We start from the raw sequence: 22,080 nt of genomic DNA on the forward strand, positions 1-22,080 counted from the left end.
CCCTCAGTCTCGAGTCCAGGCGCCAACATCCATATCTCCACTGTCACAACTGGATCGAGAGTGGTTACTTTCACGCTCTTCACTCTCCCAGATTTCTGTCCCCAATACATCTGCTAGATAAGTCCACTCTGGGGTGGCGTACCTTCTGCAGGGCACACGTACCCTTCTTGATCTTCGTGGACTCTCAGTTCCTGAATCTGTCGTCTCTTCCTCCTGATCCGATTCTTCAGCGATCGGGGCAAGAGTTCTTTCCTTTTTCCTTTCCGAACTTGGCCTTTTCCTTCTCTCCGGCCAACTGGCTTCGTTGCTTTCTGTCTTTCCGCTCCTTGTTCCAGGACCTGTCTCTTGGTCACTCTCAGTCTGCTCGATATCTGTGTCGGATTCCCAATTACTTTCTTCTCCTGAGGCAACTTCGGTCCCACTCGTATCCTGACCTTCGTCGCCCTGTTCCAACACAGTTTCAGCTTCTTCGATCACCTCCACAGCTTGGCTTTCCCCCTCTATGGCTTCTCCGCTTCCCGCCGGATTCTCATCCGAGAGAGGAGCTGTGTCTTCTGGAGGTGTTGGCACTCTTCGGGTGTGTGAGGCATGTATCCAGTTTGGCAGACCTCCACACTTCACTGCGGTATTCGTTACAAGTATGACTTGAAACGGTCCTCGCCAACGCACGTCTAAGCAGTTCTTCCTGACATGTTTCTTCACCAGGACCCAGTCTCCTGGACTCAAGTCATGGCACAAGTCTTGTACTGATGGAACCTCTGCAGCCTGGACCTGGAGGGACACAGAATTTACGGCATCAGATAGTCCCTTGCAGTAGTCCAAGATCAAATCATCTGTGATGTTCACTAGCGCTGCAGTCGGAACCGATGGCAATCTCATAGCTCTCCCCATTAGCACTTCATGTGGAGAGAGGCCTGTTCTTCTATCAGGTGTGCTACGTATACTCATAAGAACTATTGGAAGTGCGTCTGGCCAACTCAGGGATGTCGATGAACAAACTTTAGCCAGTCTGGACTTGATAGTACTGTTAATTTGCTCTACGATCCCTGAAGCTTCTGGTCGATAGCTGCAGTGTAGCTTCTGATCGATATTTAAAGCTGAACACAGCATCTTCACCACTTCGCTATTGAAATGAGTTCCTCTGTCCGATTCCAAAGAGGATGGCACCCCAAACCTCGGTATCAACTCTCTAAGTAACAATTTTGCTACTGTAAGTGTATCGCACCTACGTGTAGGGTAAGCCTCAACCCATCTAGAAAATATGCAAACGATCACTAGCACGTATCTGAGTCTGTTGCATGGAGGCATTTCTATGAAGTCAATCTGCATTCTATTGAAAGGCCCCCCAGACCTTCCTATGTGACTCAAGGTAACTGGTGTTCTCTTTCCCACATTTAGTTGCTGACAGATCGTACATCGCTGACACACTGCTTCTGCCGCTACTCTAAATTTAGGGTTAAACCACGTTTGTCTGAATACTCTCACCATAGCATCTCTTCCTATGTGAGCTGATCCATGCAATTTCCTTGCCATTGGACTAATGAGTTCATTTGGTAATACTGCCCTTCCGTCGGCGGACACCCAGAAATTCATCTCACTTTTTTCGCACCCTGCTGTTTCCCAGCCCTTTTTCTCATCACCTGGTGCATTTTCCTGTACTGCTCTCAATTCATCCCACGTATCTACAGTGTCTAACAACATGGTCAATTCAGTCATTTCCTGGATTCCCCCCACTTTTGCATCAGTGTGAGAATATCCCTGCTCTGCGCAGTAACGCGCTACTTCATCTGCATATTTATTTCCTAGTGATACAAAATCCGTATTTTTGGTATGTGCTACACATTTGACCACAGCTATGGCCATAGGTTTTCGCAAAGCCTCTAACAGTAGTTTCACGAATTCTCCATTCCTAATAGGAGAACCCGAGGAGGTCATGTAACCTCTTTGAGACCACAACTGCCCGTAATCATGAACTACGCCGAAACCATACTGGCTATCGGTGTATATAGTGACTCGAAGTCTATCGCCTGCTAAGCAAGCACGAGTCAAAGCCACAATTTCAGCTACCTGTGCGGAGTGTACTCCTTCCAGGCAAGCGGCTTCTATAACTCTGGTAATCGTGCATACTGCATAAGCTGCTCTCAGCTGACCGACATCGTTTCTTACGCATGAACCATCAACGAAGAAAATTTCGTCTGGGTCTGTCAATGGCTCATCTACGATATCAGGTCTCGGTTTGGTACATAGTTCAGTCACATCGAGGCAGTCATGCTCTGTACAATTGTCGTCGTCCACTTCATTCGGAAGTGGCATCAAGGTTGCAGGATTCAAGACAGAGCATCTCTTTAGGGTCACATTCTCGGCAGCCAGTATGACCTGCTCGTAGCGTGTGAGCCTGCTATTCGTCAGATGCTGAGTCTTAGTCCTGGTCATTAACAGTTCTACAGAATGTGGTACATACACTTCTAACTGATGACCCATAACTACGCTTTCAGATCTTTCAATGCTGACACCCGTTGCAGCTACGGATTTGAGACATCCGGGCAACGCTGCGGCTACTGGATCTAATGTAGCCGAAAAGTACGCCACTGGCCTGCGCGCATCTCCATGGACCTGTGCTAATACCGCTAAAGCGCATCCCTCTCTCTCGCAGCAGTAAAGCAAAAAAGGTTTCTTGTAATCCGGCATTCCTAAAGCCGGGGCGCGACATAAGTCCTCCCTCAGCTGCAAAAACGCCATCAAACACTCTTTGTCCCATGGTACCGGATCACTTACTCCTTTGTGCGTCAGTTGTAATAACGGTTTGGCCTTCAGTGAAAAGTTTGCTATCCACTGTCGACAATAACCAACCATGCCTAGAAACATCCTGACTTCTCTTTGTGTCGTAGGCGCGTTCATTTTCATAATCGCCTCTATTCTGTCTGGAGACACCTTCCGCTTTCCCTTTTCAATCCTATGGCCCAAGTATTGCACCTCAGTCTTGCAATATTGCAATTTACTTGGAGACACCTTGTGTCCGTTCTCGGCCAAGTGATTTAACAAGGTGATGGTGTCTTCTCTGCAAGCTTCCTCAGTTTCTGACGCAACTAGGAGGTCGTCTATGTACTGGACTAGAACTGAATTCTTGGGCAGTACCAGACTCTCAAGATTTCGTTTCAATAACTGGTTAAAGATCGATGGGCTCTCTGTATACCCCTGAGGGATACGACACCATGTTAAGACGCGATCTTCCAGCTTGAAAGCGAAAAGATACTGGCTCTCTTCGTCTAACGGTATTGAAAAGAAAGCCTGACACAAATCTATCACGGTAAACCATTCAGCTTGGAACGGTATCTGAAACAATATCACTGATGGATTCGGTACCACTGGACAACATGAGACAACAATGTTATTAATCTTTCGAAGATCCTGCACTATCCTGTATTTTCCACTAGGTTTCTGCAAACCCATGATCGGGGAGTTACATGGACTTCCCACGATCTCCTTCAGTATTCCCTGCTTAATCATGGATTCGATCACAGGCTTAATCCCTGCAATCGTCTCTGGCGTTAGCTTATACTGTGGTGTTCTTGGATACTCAGCATGGGGTCTTACCAAGATTTTTACCGGGTCTACTCCTTTGATCAATCCTATTTCCTCCCCAGTAAAATCCCATACCTCAGCTGAGACTTTCTCTCTCAAGTCTTGTGGAAGCTCCTCCACTGTTAAGGTAGGATAAAGTTCCACACATTCCCTTGAGTTTACAACTTTGAAATCAGCGTCCTCATCATTGGTCTGCACTTCTACTCCCTCAGGTGTGCAATGTATCGTGCAATTCAGTTTGCACAGCAAATCTCTCCCTAATAAGCACACAGGACTAGAATCGCAGATCACGAACTGATGTTCGTCACTGTAATTCCCTATCCTTACTGACACTGGTTCGGTCAAGGGATTTGTCATCCTTTTGTTCGCAACTCCTACCACCTGAACCGTTTCTCCTGATATTGGCAGACCCGGGACTACCGCCGATCTCAACGTGGATCGAGTGGCCCCTGTATCTACCAAAAAGGTTGTAGGACATCCCGCTATTTCAGCCTCTACGTATGGTCCTCTCTGATCTACCTCCAAGGCGGCTCCTAGTGTACAGTCTTCCTCTCTATTCGCCTGCTGCCCTGTAAGAGGATCAACGTAGTAACATTCCTCTCCTCCTACAAACAATGGCATCTGTCTGTAGGTTTTCCCTCCGTTTGAGATACGAGGTGGTTGAGGAAACGGGGCTCGAGGAGTCTGAGTCCCCCCTTTGACAAACCTGCCCTTCGGGACTATGGCTCCCTTAACCACGTTGTTCTGGACCTCTTCCTCCTCCTGCTCTAATTCCCCTGACTCAACATTGTAAGGACACTCGCGTCGCCAGTGTCCCACTTCATTACACTGATGGCATCTCGTCGTCTTTTTCAGTGTCGCGATATCCATTCTCGGTCTCGGTCTTTCTTCCTCGTCTCTGCTCTGATTATTCTGTTTCTTTGCCTGCGTTCCTGTTCCCTGCTGCCGCGGTTTATCCTTTCCAGCAGCTTGCATTTGCACTAACATTAACTTTTCTTTAAGCTTCTTTGCCTTCGAGTCTATCTCGTCACTACAGTACCTTGCATACCTCAGAATTTCATCTAAAGGTTTGTTCTGCCAACAGATCAGATGCTGTTGGATCATTAGGCATATTTCTGGTCTCAATCCTAAGACAAACTTTGAAACAAACTGTCCTATGTCCTTGGGATCCATCACATCTAACCCGCTGTATTGCTTGAATGCTTTCAGCAATCTTTCGTAAAACTCATGCACTGTCTCTTTCGGCTCTTGGGTAGTCCGATCTATCTTTACCCAGTCTATGTCTTGCACCGGCACTTTCTCCTTTAGCCACGTTATTACTCTCTCGTATTTTTCCATGACTCTATCAGATGGACCATTCGTCCTGGCGTCTCTTGATGGCTCACAAGTGGGCCATTCAACACTAAGCTTGCACGCCGTCCACAAGTCTCCGGGTACTACGATATCGAACAGTGTGTTCAAATCGATCCACAGTACCTTCGAGATCTTCACAAATCTTTCTACCTGCTTATACCACTCGACGGGATTTTCCCTAAGCTTTGGGAAGGAATTGGTGAATGCCGCCAAATCCCCCCTACTCCAGGGCACATGAACGTAGCTTCCATTCGCGATTTCTCGCAAAGGGAAGGCTTCCATTCGCATCAAGCCTGTGTCCTGGGAGCCCTCAAGTACACTCCGTCTAACAGAGCCCTTTCTGGACCATCTTTCCTCCCATCTATCTAGATCTCTCCATATTCTGATACTTACGATCAATTCCCTTATGTGTACTTTCAACGCGATCGTTCTGCGATCATCCAAATCCTGATCCGTGCAAGTTAGCCTATGGTTACTCTGTAAAGCCTTAGTTCGTGACAGGTCTACCATGTACCTGTTTGCTAAATTTGATAAGTTCTCATGAACTGTCCTCGCTCTCCGAGTAATATCTTTGGATAGAAACAGTATCTCATCTGGTGTATACGAGTCTAATCTCTCTAGTGCCACTGTGCCATCAATCAACTCATCCAGATCTGCCTTCAAACTCATCACGTCTAGCCGTTTTGCTTTTATTTCAGCTTTCAGCATTTCAGTTCTATGTTCCTCTCTCATATCCCTCTCACCTCCACTATGCGCCCTACGCCTGAGCACAGGTGAGTTATGAGGAGTCTTCCTTTCATCTTTTCGTTCCCACCCTTCTAGATCCCAAGCCTTTCCATCTCCATGTGGGGTATGGTGGAATAATGCTCCGTCCCCCAACCCTATGTTCCGATTTTTAGGCTCGGTTTCTCCAGATGTGAGATAGGATCCACTGTTCGGTTCTAACCCATTATAACTTGCTTGTTGTCTGGTGTCGCTTAATAAGATGAAAGGCCCTCGCCGGTCTTCCGTGTTCCCGTGATCTCTTTCGTGATCACCGGATGCATGGCGAGACGATTCGCGACTCCCTAAATTCTCATGACTCCGTCCACTATCCCCGGATGCATGTCGAGACGGTTCGCGACTCTCTATGTTTCCGTGACTCCAATGTCTCACATTCTCACCTGGGGCATGGTGTGTGCACCTAAAGGTATTCCGGTACTCCTGTGTCCTACGTTCCCCTTCACTGAAGGTGACGCGAGGCACTTCGCCACACCCTGCACTTCTGTCTTCGCACATTAGCCTATTGCTGTTATCTGCAGGATAAGTATCCCTTCTGCTCTCTTGGCTTCCTCCCTCCCACTCGGGGCTGCTTTCGCCAGCTCCACAATGAGAGAGAATCCTGTTATCCTGCTCTCTCCATTCGGATCCCGTTTTTAAACTTTTATTCCGAGCTTCTTCGGCCGCGTCCCATTCTCTCAGGTATTCCCTTAATTCCTTATGGGTTTTTGGTTTAGGACCCCTCAAATCCATTGGCCCTCTTCGACCTCCCTGTTCTACTCTGGGACCTGTTGCAGAATCTAATGGGGTACTCCGACTTATGGGTGCTCGTATCTGCCTGTGGGAATTCATTGTGGCATTCCTATTCTCCTCTTCTGCTCTTTCATTGTCCCATCGTGCCTGTTCCTCCTGCTGGACCCCTTCTGGGTTATAGATTGACACAATAGGGCCTATGGTGACCGGGACCTGCAAAGCGTCTGGCATTTGGTATGACCTAGCGCATTGCGTCTCCGGCACCTTCTGGACCACAAATCTTCCCACTACTCTCTGTTCAGGACTAGCTTGGGGTATTTCTACAGTCTTAGTAGCGTCCCACTCTGTTACTGGGATCGACTTATATTCCCCCCACCTAGTTCCGTCCACTTGCGGTAATATGGGACTCGCAAGTTCACCGCTATATGGAGGTGGTCTGTCTGTTAACAACCTTTCTATCAGATCCTCCTCCGACTCGCTTTCCTCATCCACTTGTTCTAGAGGTTTCCTTTCTCCCGTAGCCTCTATCATGGTGAACAGTTTGTCCGCTTCTATCTTTTGTACCCTCCATTTCTTAGCTTCATCGTCCCATTTAGCATCCTGCACTGCTTTTACCGATCTACTCACTCTTTCTTGTCGCCTCTTTACGCCCCTCTCGTGTGCTGTTCTAAACCACACACCAAGAGCTTCAAATTGTGTTGGCCTCGGTAGAGGTTTCATTGAAAGCATCGTCGCCTTCAGTTGGTTCAACACTTCTAATTTAAACGTTCCAAATCGTGGAAACGCTAGTTCTTTTTGCCCTTCGGTTAGCCTGTGCCACTCGGAAATCCATAATATCGAGTGTAGGCCTACATTTACTGCCATATGATATGCAGGTGTGCCTTCTGGTGGAGCTTCTTCTCCGGCATATAAATTTCTCCTTTTCTTTTTAAAGATTTTTCCTAAACCCTTGAAACACTTCATTTTGATAACGTCTTACTTATTTGCGTACTTGATAACAACCACCAATCCCTGTACGACTCTCGCTAATCAGCCTATCCCAGCACGGTTCTATGCTAACCGACCAATCTCAGCGCGGCTCTATGCTGACGTAACTTCTCCCTTCTTCAGCAGCTTCCCTCGTTTCTCAACTCGTCTCACGATCTCATATGCGTTTTCATTCATACACTGAAAAATGACTGCTTCCGTCCAAGCGATCACTTTTCTCTGACTGTACGGCCACAGTCTAACTGTAATTGCTACCCCAACTGGCACAGCGTCTTTCCTCTTACGGTCGGACACTTGCCTTAACTGATAGGTTACTTACACGCAGTAAACGTACGACCAGCGTCCGCTACTCATTCACTCACACATACGCTCCCCCTATCATCGGTCTGTCGGGAAATCAATGGTACCTCATGACCCCCTTTCAATGGTAGACAAATTACTCTGGGTGTTCGATACACCCGAACCACTTAAGTCCTCTGGACATAAGATTTCATCCAGTTGCGCGCGCTCACAACCTTCCCCCAATCACACTACAGGCATTCAACTCCGCTTGACATTACAACACAGGAACAACATAAAACACCGCAATCTTACAACGCATAACCCTTATACTCACTCTCGACCGACTCTGCTGCTTTTCTCTCGACGCACCATCAGCACCGTCTTCGGCTGCAATTCTTCTTCTGGTCGACGATGACTAGGGACCTTGGGGTAAACTAACCTGGCCTAGGTCGTCTTCCTCAAGAAGATAACCATCCTCTGCTACCAACTGCGAGGAACGAGATTTTGATATCAATTTATGATTATGATAAATTTAATAAAGAATCCCATTCATCTGTTTTGGACCGCTAATATCTGTCATTGAGGAAAAGACCACCCCCGCATTGGTTAGACAAACCCCATTAACTGACGCCACTCTGAAGAACCACTTACAACTGATAACGTTTTAAAAGTTTATATAAGGTTGAATTTGAATGCGATACAATCCACTCAGGATAAAATCTCAAAGTATACAAAATACAAAATCAATTTCAATATCAGCCGCTTAAGCTTCGGTGTGAAGTGGTTCCTTCTGCGTCATCTGCAGTAAGATAAAAATATCATCAAGTTAATCTGTCCCTACTCTATGCTACGTGACAATCCTACTTCGCAAGTTTTCTTCCCTAAAAAGGTGTCAGCAGTTTGACTTCCAAAGAAGTGCAAACTCTCTTTAGCCTCTAAAGGAAATCTTAAGTTTCAGAAGCAGTACCCTATCTGCCTACCCATCCGTTCTCTAAGGGTCCTCGGCCTACTGCTCCCTTGCGCTCTGATCTCTCAGCGCATCTGCTCAAGGCATCTACCTTTCGCCCTTGCTCTGAGCAATTCGTCTCGCTGTTCCTAATCTCCCAATTGCTACCTCCTCCCCGGGGTGCTGTCCCTAAAATACACAATCACCGTGTGGTTGGAACGCCCCTTGACGCCCACCACGGACTTTCCCCGATGATGTCAACTTCCTGCTTCTTCCATTGGTCCACTCCTCGCGTCATCCGTTAAGTTGACCCTTCTCCTTTGGATGTCATCTTCATCATTTCATCGTCGACATTTATTGATTCTTTCAGATCATGTAACATATGAATTTAGACAAGGCCTTAACTCTATATCTCTTAACTTGACCCTGCTAGGTCCTGTGAATGGTCTTGTCAAAACATAGTCTACATTCAAAGTGTCTCTCCTCACGTTCGAGCAATAAGCTCCGTCCGGCATTGTCACCTTAAATCTAACAAGTGCTAGACTTCTCGGCTCTCATGTCCACTTCAAGCTATTTATGACCTTCACAAGCCCTCTAAATTACATACATTTGACTATGCTTCTTCGAACTCTTGACCAGTTAGGTTACAAACACAAATGACCTAAACTCTTCCAGCATTCCTACAAAAACCTTCTACACAGTATAACCTTTGGCATACATTTATATATTTGTATTTTAGCAAAGCCCTAGTTATACTTAAACATTCTACATCAAATATGTGAAATACATAGAATACGACTGTATAGAATATAACGTATGCACTTTCCTTGGTTACATCTTTATGTGAGTTCTCTTATACATTTATCCACGTTTCTCCACGTTTACGTCTTTCCACATTATATTTCTCTCGCCGCTTCTTCCAATTTAAAGTTATACATGTTTAAGGTTACACACGTACACGAATTCTACTGTGCACGTTCGATACTTCCTAAGCATTTCTACACAGTTCTATATATATATACCCATCATGTATACGGGTCTTCTAAATCTAATGCATTTTAACGTGTGAATACATTTACATTTCCTAAACCATGTTATCACATTCATTGGCCTTTATACTATAGTTGCCAACTTTACATTACGATATGTGTTTCATTCCTACGTTTATAACATATACGTCTAGATATGGTTACTATATATTTTGCATTCAAATTGCGCTCTCTCAAATGCATCTGGCGCCACTGCGTATCATTGCATGTGGACTTCCTCTCCATTAACAATAAAAAATCGACAGCCTAGCTTTACAAATCTATAGCTAGATTTTGAAGTTGGTTGGTGTGGCCCTTCACAATTGTGGGACTTGGGGCATAATGCCTCCTCTGGACACTTCTTATGCCGACCCTAGTCTTGCAATGTTGAATCTTTCTGGCAGCCATCGTGCAATATATTTTACATTCCAAGACAGGTACTGTTCTCCTGGCCACATGCATGCACTGTTTGTAAAATGCATAAGCACTAAATATGTGGGCTCTGAAGTCGATAATCTTCCCTGTCTAACGTCAGCCCTGTTGCTTCTGCTTCAGTTGATACCACCTGGTAACCGAATAACCACCCTCAGTGCTTCCTTTTAGCGTGGGGTCGGTCGCCCCTTGGCTCTGTGAGGTGTTGTGTGACTGAGCAGACACTTGCTGTGATCATTAATGTTCCTCCTTGTGAGATAACAGAAATCCTATAGGGCCAGTTATCCCCAGCACTGAACCAGTCTGGGGCCATTGATTTCCATTTGAAATCCCATTCCTAAAGGTGTTGAGGAAAGCTGATCGATAAGGACTGTGTGTGAATGAGACATTGCCGCCTCTGCGTTATCAACAATTGCCTCGTCTTTTATGGATACTCGACTCGTCTGGCACTATGGGGATTCCTGGCATTATTTCCTCACTCTATTATTCTCCTGGGCTGGAAACACCCTTTTCCACAGAGAAATCTATTTCCAAGGCGTTTGAGTGAAAGAGTTTGAACAGCACTCACTGCAGCTGCTGTCTCACCATGGCGCGTGGGCCAATAGTCCTTACTCACAGCTGCTAACGTTCCAAAGTGGCATCAACCAGGCCCTGCTGCGAAACCCGCTTTCTGGCGGGAACAAATAAGACAATGTGTCTTCCTTAGATTTGGGGATACCGTTGCTAGAGTCAGAAAAATAGCAGTTGCCGGTCACCAAAGCCTTGGTCAATCTACTGCCCGTCTCAGACCACTCGATATTTTTAGACTTTTTAAATATATATGAACCAGCTCTGGAAATAAGGCAACTGCTTCTTATCTAGTAATCTGCGTGTGACAGGCAGGCATGGTTAGTTTACGCTGTAAGAGACGGGGAGTGCTTGTGAAACATATACTGGTTACTAGCGTCAGTTAAATGATTGAGAAACAAGTTTTGTTTGGGGGGTCCTAATTTTTTGTTAAAAACACAAATATTGCAGGTTGTGACCAAAATGTGCTATGGATCTATCACTGATGCAAAAGGATAGCTGTCTGAGTCCGGGGGATGAAAAATGCTGATGCATGCAGGAACACACACGTGAGAGCTGGGAATCATTTTTTTCCTGCTAAAGTTAAATTGTCATCGACTCACCAAGTTACCAGTGGCAGCAGTAGTGACAGATTTTGATCTGTGTTGACCTCTTGTCCCACCCTGAGCACCTCTACAGCCTCCGATTTCTTGATGAGAAGCCAGGGGTAGGTTAGAGAGTGCAAATGAATGAAAATAATCGGGTTGTAGTGTCCTGCACACCCTCTATGCCAGCCACAGCCTTCTATATCGAGGATAGTGCCAGTGATACTAAATAGCGAGATAACTGTATCATCTGCCACCCTTGGCTATCCCTAAATGGCATGCTTCAAAATATTGTCATTTTTGCTGAATGAGAACTTGCATTTGATAGTACTCGGACAACTCTGATGTTAGATTATGAGGAAACTACACAAAACAACACACGCAGTCACGCTTGTCGTTCCTACGCAAGCGCAACCACGCTTGCCTGAACCACGCATCTGCCTCAACCACAAAAATGCGTGGTTAAGGAAAGTAGCGCGGTCTAGTGTCCGGATGGGCGGGGTGAGAAAGAGAAAGCGTCAGAACAGGACGCTATGGACGCTGACATGTAAGTGGGGCTAGGGCCGGGTTGGAGATAGGTTTTAGGGGTTGTGGGTCAGTTTTTGGGTTCAGGGTGGGGAGGGTTGGGCAGTTTTTTTTAAAGAGGGCAGGGTTTAGGGGCAGGGCGGAGGAGGTGGTTGGGGTAATTTTAAGAGCAATGTGGGGGTACGTTTCAGGGTTGAGGGTCTGATTTAGGGTTCATGGCAGGGATCCAGGGCATTTTTTCTAAAGGGGGCAGGGTTTTAGGGTTAAGGGCGGGGAAGGAGGTTGGGGCAAATTTAAGGCCAGTGGGGGTAAGTTTCACGGCGGGGTAAGTTTTTTAGGTCTCGTCTAAGGCATTCCTTTAGCAATGCTTTAGTCGAGATATTATTTAGGGGTCTCAGAAATGCTCCCAAAGGCGGATTGTCTACAGTGCATATGTGTGGGCTCGTGCACATCGCGCATCATTTGGTTTGCTTGCAGCCAGCATCAGACTTCAAATACTTCAAAGGAATCCGCTTGGGCGCTCCTACTAACATAAGTTAACAATTTGTTGTCACAAAGCTTCACAGGAAAGACCAGCGACGCCTTAATGACAGCAGTCAACCACAACACATCTTCCCCACTACTCTTTTCCTACCATTTTTTTGTTGCTTTCCAGCCGCTGGACTGGTTTCCAAGAAAATCTTATTTATTATTCTAAAAAAAAAAGATAGATAGAAACATATCTTGGAAATCACAATGGGAATAATTTGAGTTTTAGTAACCTTATTTCTTCTCCCATTCGTTTACGCTTCCTGTCCTCTTCTGTTTCATTGTTGCCTTCTCCCCTAACTCTGCCCTCTTTGCTCTCCCGGGATTTCTATTGAATCTCCTCCACTCATCCTATCTCTTTCTCTTATTCTTCCCCTCTACCTATTCAGATTAGTTCTCTCACAAGGGCATGTCAAGGACTGCCTTGGGGAAGTTTCACCTGATGTGTATGTCTGAGAGCATGTACATATTGTTTCTGTGTGTCTGCGAGCCTTCACCAGTGCATGTGTATTTGAATGTGTGTATGCGTGACACTACTTTAGTCCACACACACTGCGCCCTCACACTACTTTAGGACACACACACACTGCACCCTCACAGTACATTAGGCCACACACACTGTGCCCTTACACTACTTTAGTCCACACACACTGCACCCTCACACACTGCACATTCACATACTGCACCTTCACACACTGCACCCTCACACACTACACCCTCACACTCTGCACCCTCACACTCTGCACCCTCACACACTTTGCACCCTCACACACTCTCCACCCTCACACACTCTGCACCCTCACACACTCTGCACCCTCACACACACTGCACCCTCACCCACTCTGCACCCTCACACACTCTGCACCCTCACACACTCTGCACCCTCACACTCTGCACCATCACACACTCTGCACCCTCACACACACTGCACCATCACACACTGCACTCTCACACACAACTGCACCCTGACACACAATTACACTCTACTGAATACAACATACACTCCACCAAATACCACTCAGTGGGACATAATTATATGCTACATAATTACAATGCGCTCAACGCAACATACACTCCAAATACCACTCAGTGCCACATAATTACACACCACATAATTACACTCTACTGAATGCAACACACACTCCACACAATACCACTCAGTGCCAGATAATTATATGCTACATAATTACATTGCACTCAATGCAACATACACTCCCAACAATACCACTCAGTGCCACATAATTAAACGCCACATAATTACACTCTATTGAATACAACATACACTCCAAACAATGCCATTCAGTTCCACATAATTATATGCTACATATTTACACTCCTCTCAACGCAACATACACTGCAAATACCACTCAGTGCCACATAATTACACACCACATAATTACAGTGCACTCAAGGTAACAAACACTCCAAATACCACTCAGTGCCACATAATTACACGCCACATAATTACACTGCACTCAATTCAACATCCACTCCAAATACCACTCAGTGACACATATTTACATGCCACATATTTACAAAGCACTCAATGCAACATACACCCCAAAAAATACCACTCAGTGCCACATATTACACGCCACATAATTACACTCTACTGAATACAACATACACTTCAGACAATACCACTCAGTTCCACATCGTTATATGCTAAATATTTACACTGCGCTCAACACAACATACACTCCAAATACCACTCAGTGACACATAATTACACTGCACTCAATGCGACATGCACTCCAAATACCACTCAGTGCCACATTATTACACGTCACATATTTACACTGCACTCAATGCAACATAGACTCCAAATACCACTCAGTGCCTCATAATTAAACACCACATAATTACAATGCACTCAATGCTACATACTCCAAATACCACTCAGTGCCACATAGTAACACGCCACATAATTACACTGCACTCAATGCAACATTCACACCAAATACCACTCAGTGCCACATAATTATATGCTACATATTTACACTGCACTCAATGCAACATACACTCCAAATACCACTCAGTGCCACATAATTACACGCCACATAATTACACTGCACTCAATGCGACACACAGTCCAAATACCACTCAGTGCCACATAATTACATGCCACATAATTACACTGCACTCAATGCGACATACACTCTAAATAACACTCAGTGCCACATAATTACACACCACATAATTGCACTCTACTGAATCCAACATACACTCCAGACAATACCACTCAGTTCCACATAATTATATGCTACATATTTACACTGCGCTCAACGCAACATGCACTCCAAATACCACTTAGTGCCACATAATTAAACACCACATAATTACACTCTACTGAATACAACATAAACTCCAAACAATGCCATTCAGTTCCACATAATTATATGCTACATATTTACACTCCTCTCAACGCAACATACACTGCAAATACCACTCAGTGCCACATAATTACACACCACATAATTACAGTGCACTCAAGGTGACATACACTCCAAATACCACTCAGTGACACATATTTACATGCCACATATTTACAAAGCACTCAATGCAACATACACCCCAAAAATACCACTCAGTGCCACATATTACACGCCACATAATTACACTCTACTGAATACAACATACACTTCAGACAATACCACTCAGTTCCACATCATTATATGCTAAATATTTACACTGGGCTCAACACAACATACACTCCAAATACCACTCAGTGACATATAATTACACGCCACATAATTGCACTCTACTGAATACAACATTCACTCCAGACAATACCACTCAGTTCCACATATTTATATGCTTTATATTTACACTGCGCTCAACGCAACATGCACTCCAAATACCACTCAGTGCCACATAATTAAACACCACATAATTACACTGCACTCATTGCAACATACACTCCAAATACCACTCAGTGCCACATAATTAAATGAAACATAATTACACTGCACTCAATGCAACATACACTCCAAATGCCACTCAGTGCCACATAATTAAATGAAACATAATTACACTGCACTCAATGCAACATACACTCCAAATGCCACTCAGTGCCACATAATTAAATGAAACATAATTACACTGCACTCAATGCAACATACACTCCAAATGCCACTCAGTGCCACATATTTGCACGCCACATAATTACACTGGACTCAATGCAACATACACTCCAAATACCGCTCAGTGCCACATAATTAAACACCACATAATTACACTGCACTCATTGCAACATACACTCCAAATACCACTCAGTGCCACATAATTAAATGAAACATAATTACACTGCACTCAATGCAACATACACTCCAAATGCCACTCAGTGCCACATAATTAAATGAAACATAATTACACTGCACTCAATGCAACATACACTCCAAATGCCACTCAGTGCCACATATTTGCACGCCACATAATTACACTGGACTCAATGCAACATACACTCCAAATACCGCTCAGTGCCACATAATTACACTCCACATAACTACACTGCACTCAATACAACATACATGGAAAGGGGCGACCACTCGGTCCCCCCGAACGTATGGCAGAGTGCCTCGATCCCCCCGGGAAGCCATTTTGGGCGGGAGGCGCGTCTCGGCTGGTATGCCCGAAGCGGCGTAGCCGGGGCGCGCTTTTTCCCGCCCTTGAGTGGGCTGGCCTAGACACGGACGCCGCCGGCCACGCCCTCGGGGCAGGCAGGGGCGGGTTTACGCCCGCCCTGAAGATGGATAAAAAGAGACGCAAGACCAGAAGACATCCTCTTGTTCCTGTGCTCTGAAGCTGCACCTCCCCGCTGCACGTGAGCTCGAGACGGAACGAAGAGCCAATTTTGAGCGTTTTAATCGTTCTTGTTTGTTTTTCAGTTACTTTGTTGGAGAATGCCGAAGAAGGTTGGAAAGCGCATGAATACCGACCAGATGCTGCGTGTTCTCATGAAGGAGATGTCCGAGCTAAAGAAGCGGGTGGACAAGAATAAGGAAAGGGGTCCAAAACGTCCTTTGGCGGGAGCAGCCCCGGGAGGGAAAAACAAGAGGCCCAGGAGGGGGGCAGCGGGAGAGGAGATCCCCGGTCCCAGTGCTCCGCTCGAGGCTCCAACTCCCGTGCCAGAGGAGGGGAATCCGATCACCCCCGTGTCCGAGGATGATATGCCGCCCGAGTTGGCAGCACAATTGGCAGCGTGGTTGGGAAAAGGTAACGAGGGCGCCACGGCTGTCGAAGCGCAGGAGCTGATTAAGCAATTGCGTGAGAAACGGGAAGCAGCCAAGGTGCCCGTGCCGGCTGCAGTGGGGGACAAGACACCAGGGACGGTTGCGACCACAGAGGCAGCGTCAGGTGCAGGTAAGCGGCCATTGCCGATCGCGAGGGATGAGTCAACACCCTCTCAGAGAGAAAAGTTGGGGCAACATGTTCCTTTGGCAATTAAGGAAAAGATTTGGGCGGGGGAGTATGTGAACATTTTTTCGTTACTTGTTGATCATTATGAGGTGGAGCATGTAAAGAGTCAGAAGGACCTCATGCATCCGAGTGTTTGGCGCGCAAAAATGGCCGCCTTTAAAGTGAATGAGAATATCGCCAATTGGGGCAATGCCTGGGGAATCTTTACATCAATCCTGGGGGAACGTAGGCCTGAGTTGCTTTCCGAGTTCCCAATCTACCAATCACGAATCATGGGGTACTCGACATCGCACCAGGGTAATCATTGGTTTTGTTACGATAATATGTTCAGAAAGGAAAAGGAGCATAATAAAAGTTTAACCTGGGATTGTTATGATGCCTTGACCTGGGATAAAATGAAGGAGTCAGGGATGTTAAAAATGCCGTTGGTGGGAAGTAATGTGGGTGAATCCTCCCGACAATATGCGGGGACGCCCTTTCGATCAGGTTCAGGGGCCGACGATCACTCGAAACCTACCGGCAATACCGGAAGAAAGGGTTTCTGTTTTAATTACAACAGAGGAAAATGTACGAGACCGCAGGGATCGTGTAAATTCAAGCATGAATGTAGTGGTTGTGGGTCGTCCCATCCTGAGACCTCGTGCAGAGCCAGAACGGGTGATAACGGGGGGAGAGGAGGTGCCAAACAGGTCTAATATAGTCCGAGGGGCGCCTTTACCCACTCCCATTGATACCCTGGCAATGATCCCTTGGCTCAGTGATTACCCGGATCGTACTTCTGCTGGGGTGCTGCGAAACGGTTTTTCGTATGGTTTCCGCATCCCGGTAGGGGACTTTCAGGGTGTGGATAAGTGTAAAAACCAACTTTCCGTCTTGCAGCATACAACCGTAGTACAGGATAAGATCCGAAAAGAGGTGACTCGAGGTCGGGTCGCTGGCCCGTTTAGTGTACCCCCAGTCCAGAATTTTGTTTGTTCTCCCTTGGGGGTAGTCCCCAAGAAAGACCCTGGAGAGTTCCGACTAATTCATAATTTATCAGCTCCACGAGGTCTTTCCGTAAACGAGGCAATCGATCCAGAAGTGTGTTCGGTGCGGTACGCATCCTTCGATGAGGCCGTAGCCATTTTGAATCGCCTGGGGCCCGGGGCGCTGATGGCGAAGTCAGATATCGAGTCAGCGTTCCGATTGCTCCCGGTACACCCAGACGACCAGCGTCTCCTAGGTTTCATGTTTCAGGGTTGTTATTACATGGATAGGTGTATGCCAATGGGGTGTTCTATATCCTGTGCTTATTTCGAGAAATTCAGTAGTTTTCTACAATGGGTCTTCACAAAGAAAACGGGTTTCCAAGATGTAATGCACTACCTTGATGATTTCTTATTTCTTGGGGCAGCCGGGGGTCTTGAATGTGGCCGGGCCTTGGCTGAATTTTGTGTGTTGATGAAACAGTTAGGTGTGCCATTGGCGCCGGGTAAAACAGTGGGTCCTACGACTTGCCTCGAGTTTCTGGGGATCGAGTTGGACTCCATTGAGGGGTGTTTCCGTTTGCCAGCCGAGAAAGTGTTGAAGTTCAGGGCTGCGCTGCAACTGTGTATAAATGCATCAAAAGTAACGCTGCAACAATTACAGCAGGTGGTGGGACAGTTGAATTTTGCCCTAAGGGTAATACCAATGGCCCGCCCATTTTCCCGTTCAATTGCCCAAGCGATGGTCGGCCTTAAAGAAGGCCATCATCGCACGAGACTATCGGCCGAGATCCGCCAGGACATGCGTATTTGGTTAGCATTCTTGGCGGATTTCAATGGTAGAATCGTCTGGAATAAACCAGCCGTGTCTTCTGAGGAGCTGGGGCTATGGACAGATTCTGCGGGAAGCATAGGTTTTGGCGCCATCTTCGGCACAAAATGGTCAGCACAAAGATGGCCGACTTGGTGGCATGAGAGGGGTCTGACGACTAATATTGCTTTCCTCGAACTGTTTCCCATCTTGGTGGCCTTGAGAACATGGCCCGATGGGTTCAAAAATCACTCGGTCATATTTTGGTCGGACAATATGACCGTGGTCGAGTGCATCAATAGTCAGGCAGCACGTTGTAAACTGATCTTAAGACTGCTTAAAGAAATTGTTTTACTATGTATGCAATTGAACGTGTTATTCAGAGCAAAACACGTGCCAGGGGTGATGAATCAGGCAGCTGACGCACTGTCTCGTTTTCAAATGCAGGCTTTTTCGGGTTTCCTTCCCTCAGCGGACCCGGAGCCGGCACCCTTTACCGAAGCTCTCTGGTCTCTCGGTGCCCCGAACTTCGTCACCTCGTGGGAGAGAGTCTAGCACCAAGGACGAGGAAGGCATATGAAGGGGCGTTTCGGGCCTATTTAGCCTTTTTGGGGAGTGATAGAGAGCGACTTTGGGGTCATGAGGAATGGGTGGTGAATTTCTTGATGTCCTTACGTAGGGCTGGGAAATCGGTGGCTACGGCCCAGAGGCATCGTGCTGCCATTTCCTTTGTTGCCAGAGCACACGCTATCCAGGACCCAACAGCGTCGTTCGTTGTACAGAAAGCGCTGCGTGGGTGGCAACGCCTTGAGGGTCGCAGAGGTGATGAAAGGCGCCCGATAGGTTTGGATAGATTGTCCAAGTTGTTGGCTACACTTCCTGCCACATGTTCATCTCAGTTTGAGGCAGTGCTGTTCCGAGCCGCGTTTACGCTAGCATTTCACGGAGCAATGCGGGTAAGCGAACTAGTTGCAAGGAACAAACTGGATGTGGCGGGGGGTTTGTGCCGGGAACACGTTCAGATCAGGGGAGAAACAATGACTGTCTCCTTTGTAAAGTCTAAGACTGACCAAGATGGGATGGGTGACTGCGTCGTCGTACGCAGGATTCCTGGGTCCTCCATATGTCCGGTAAAGTGTTTAGAGGATTACCTAGCACGAAGGGTGGCATCATGGGGGGGGACTTTGTTAAGACACGCGGACGCCACCCCACTGACGAAATTTCAGTTTCAGCGGGTGCTTGCGATGTCAGTTGCCGCTGCGGGCTTGAACCCGGGCGAATTTGGGACCCATTCCTTTTGGATAGGGGCTGCTACGGAAGCCACAGCCAGGGGTCTTAATGTTGAGCAAGTGAAACGAATGGGGCGTTGGTCCTCCAATTGTTATAAAAGATATGTGCGGTTGCACATGTTGTGAAGCTGTAATTATGTACTTGTACTCACGCTTCTTGTTTTTGTTTGGTTTCAGTTACGCAAGCCTACGAGGCGGGGCGGACTATGCAGTCGACCCTACACCGGGCCAGCGGTCAGACATCACCGGCTGTGAAAAAGGAGGTGTGGGTCGTGGGCCACTCATACGTGAGGCGTGCCGCAGACGTATTCAAAGCAGGTGACATGATTCACGTAGCTGGGGAATACGGGTACAGGATGTCCTTCTACGGAAGGGGCGGTCTCTGTATTGACCAGTTTCAAACATTTTTTGAGGGTTTGTTAGGGCGGACAAGGTCACCGCCGTCTATAGTTATAGTGCATGTTGGGGGCAATGATTTGGTCACCATCGGTAGACGACTACTCCTGGAGGCAATGCTTTCCACTGTAAGTTGGTTGGCGAGGAGAGTTCCGGGGTGCACGATTGCATGGTCCCATTTGATTCCACGAAAAATGTGGCGGGGGGCTATCTCTATACCTGCTTTGAATCACTCTGTTAGAAAGCTTAACAATAAAGTGAGTAGGTTGTTCCGTTCCAGGACATTGCATTCTATTTCTCATAGCTGTATTAATGATGACAGGATGTATTCGGGGGATGGTGTGCATTTGTCTTGGGTGGGGAATGAGTTGTTCTTAGGGGACCTCTTAGCATGGTTGAAATCTTTGAAGCATGACCTTTAGGTAGGAGTTTTGTGGGGGGTCCGGATAGCCGGTCAACTATCCGGCCTGTGGCGGTAAGGTCATGATCGGTGAGCACTAATTGGAAGATCCCTATGAGTGGGCGTCACCCAACACGGATGGGAGCGCTCGGGGGAGGTGGCCTTTGGCCCCTCAACGGGGAGGCGGTCCCTTCTAAGGATGGGTCGCCGGAAGAAGAGGAAAGGCGGTCAAGGCCCCTTCCTGTGTAGGAGGGGTTACAGCCCCCTCCTGGGGAATTTCCCGGGGCCAGTGACATCTGCGACGGCAGATGCGGTAAGTTGTGTGGGGTTGGGGGGAGGTCTACGATACCTTCTAGATACCTCACACGAGTCTTCGAACGACCTTTAACTGGCGTCGAGTTGATAAGTGCCCCCGTCAAGACAAGGGAAATTGTAGTAGTTGCACGTGAGTACGCCTCAGTGCTGTCGCCCCTCCCAAGTGGGGGGGGTATGTCTGGTTAGGGATCTTGACACCGGTTACGACCTTGCCGTTGGCCCTTAAACGTTAGGATGTACAATTTCAATATTTCAAGTAAATGTTTTGTAGGATGTTAGATCGGCTAGGAGAACCTCTGTATTAGAGAATATGTTAAGGTTAGCCAAACATCGCAGTGTGGTATGAAATTGTACATTAATGTTTAAATGTTTAATTTTTTGTTTTAATAAATACGGCCGGGAGGGTCACTCCCTCCCACTTCCAAAAACTTCAAGAACTGTTTCCAGTTTCCCTCATTTGGGGATTGTGTTGAGAGGGGGTGGCGGGTATCTCAGCCATATGGAAAGGGGTGACCACTCGGTCCCCCCGAACGTATGGCAGAGTGCCTCGATCCCCCCGGGAAGCCATTTTGGGCGGGAGGCGCGTCTCGGCTGGTATGCCCGAAGCGGCGTAGCCGGGGCGCGCTTTTTCCCGCCCTTGAGTGGGCTGGCCTAGACACGGACGCCGCCGGCCACGCCCTCGGGGCAGGCAGGGGCGGGTTTACGCCCGCCCTGAAGATGGATAAAAAGAGACGCAAGACCAGAAGACATCCTCTTGTTCCTGTGCTCTGAAGCTGCACCTCCCCGCTGCACGTGAGCTCGAGACGGAACGAAGAGCCAATTTTGACCCACCCACCAGCCCCTGAGGACAGCTAGTTGTTTTAATAAAGTTGATCAGTTATTCTATTTCGTTTTCAGGTTGTTTTGGTGTTATGTTGATATTTAATGTGTAATAAAGATTGGTATAATGTTATAAGTTGATGATTAAAGAATGTCGGATTTAAGGTCCATTTAGACACAGGTTTTTCGGTCATAGTGGCCAATGTAGTTTCGTTTAGTAGCACTTGTCGTATTTATTTCGGTCAGGCGGTAGGCGGTAAGGTCATGATCGGTGAGCACTAATTGGAAGATCCCTATGAGTGGGCGTCACCCAACACGGATGGGAGCGCTCGGGGGAGGT

Source organism: Lissotriton vulgaris, chromosome 2_1, assembly GCF_964263255.1.
Source record: "Lissotriton vulgaris chromosome 2_1, aLisVul1.2, whole genome shotgun sequence".
Lineage (NCBI taxonomy): Eukaryota > Metazoa > Chordata > Amphibia > Caudata > Salamandridae > Lissotriton > Lissotriton vulgaris.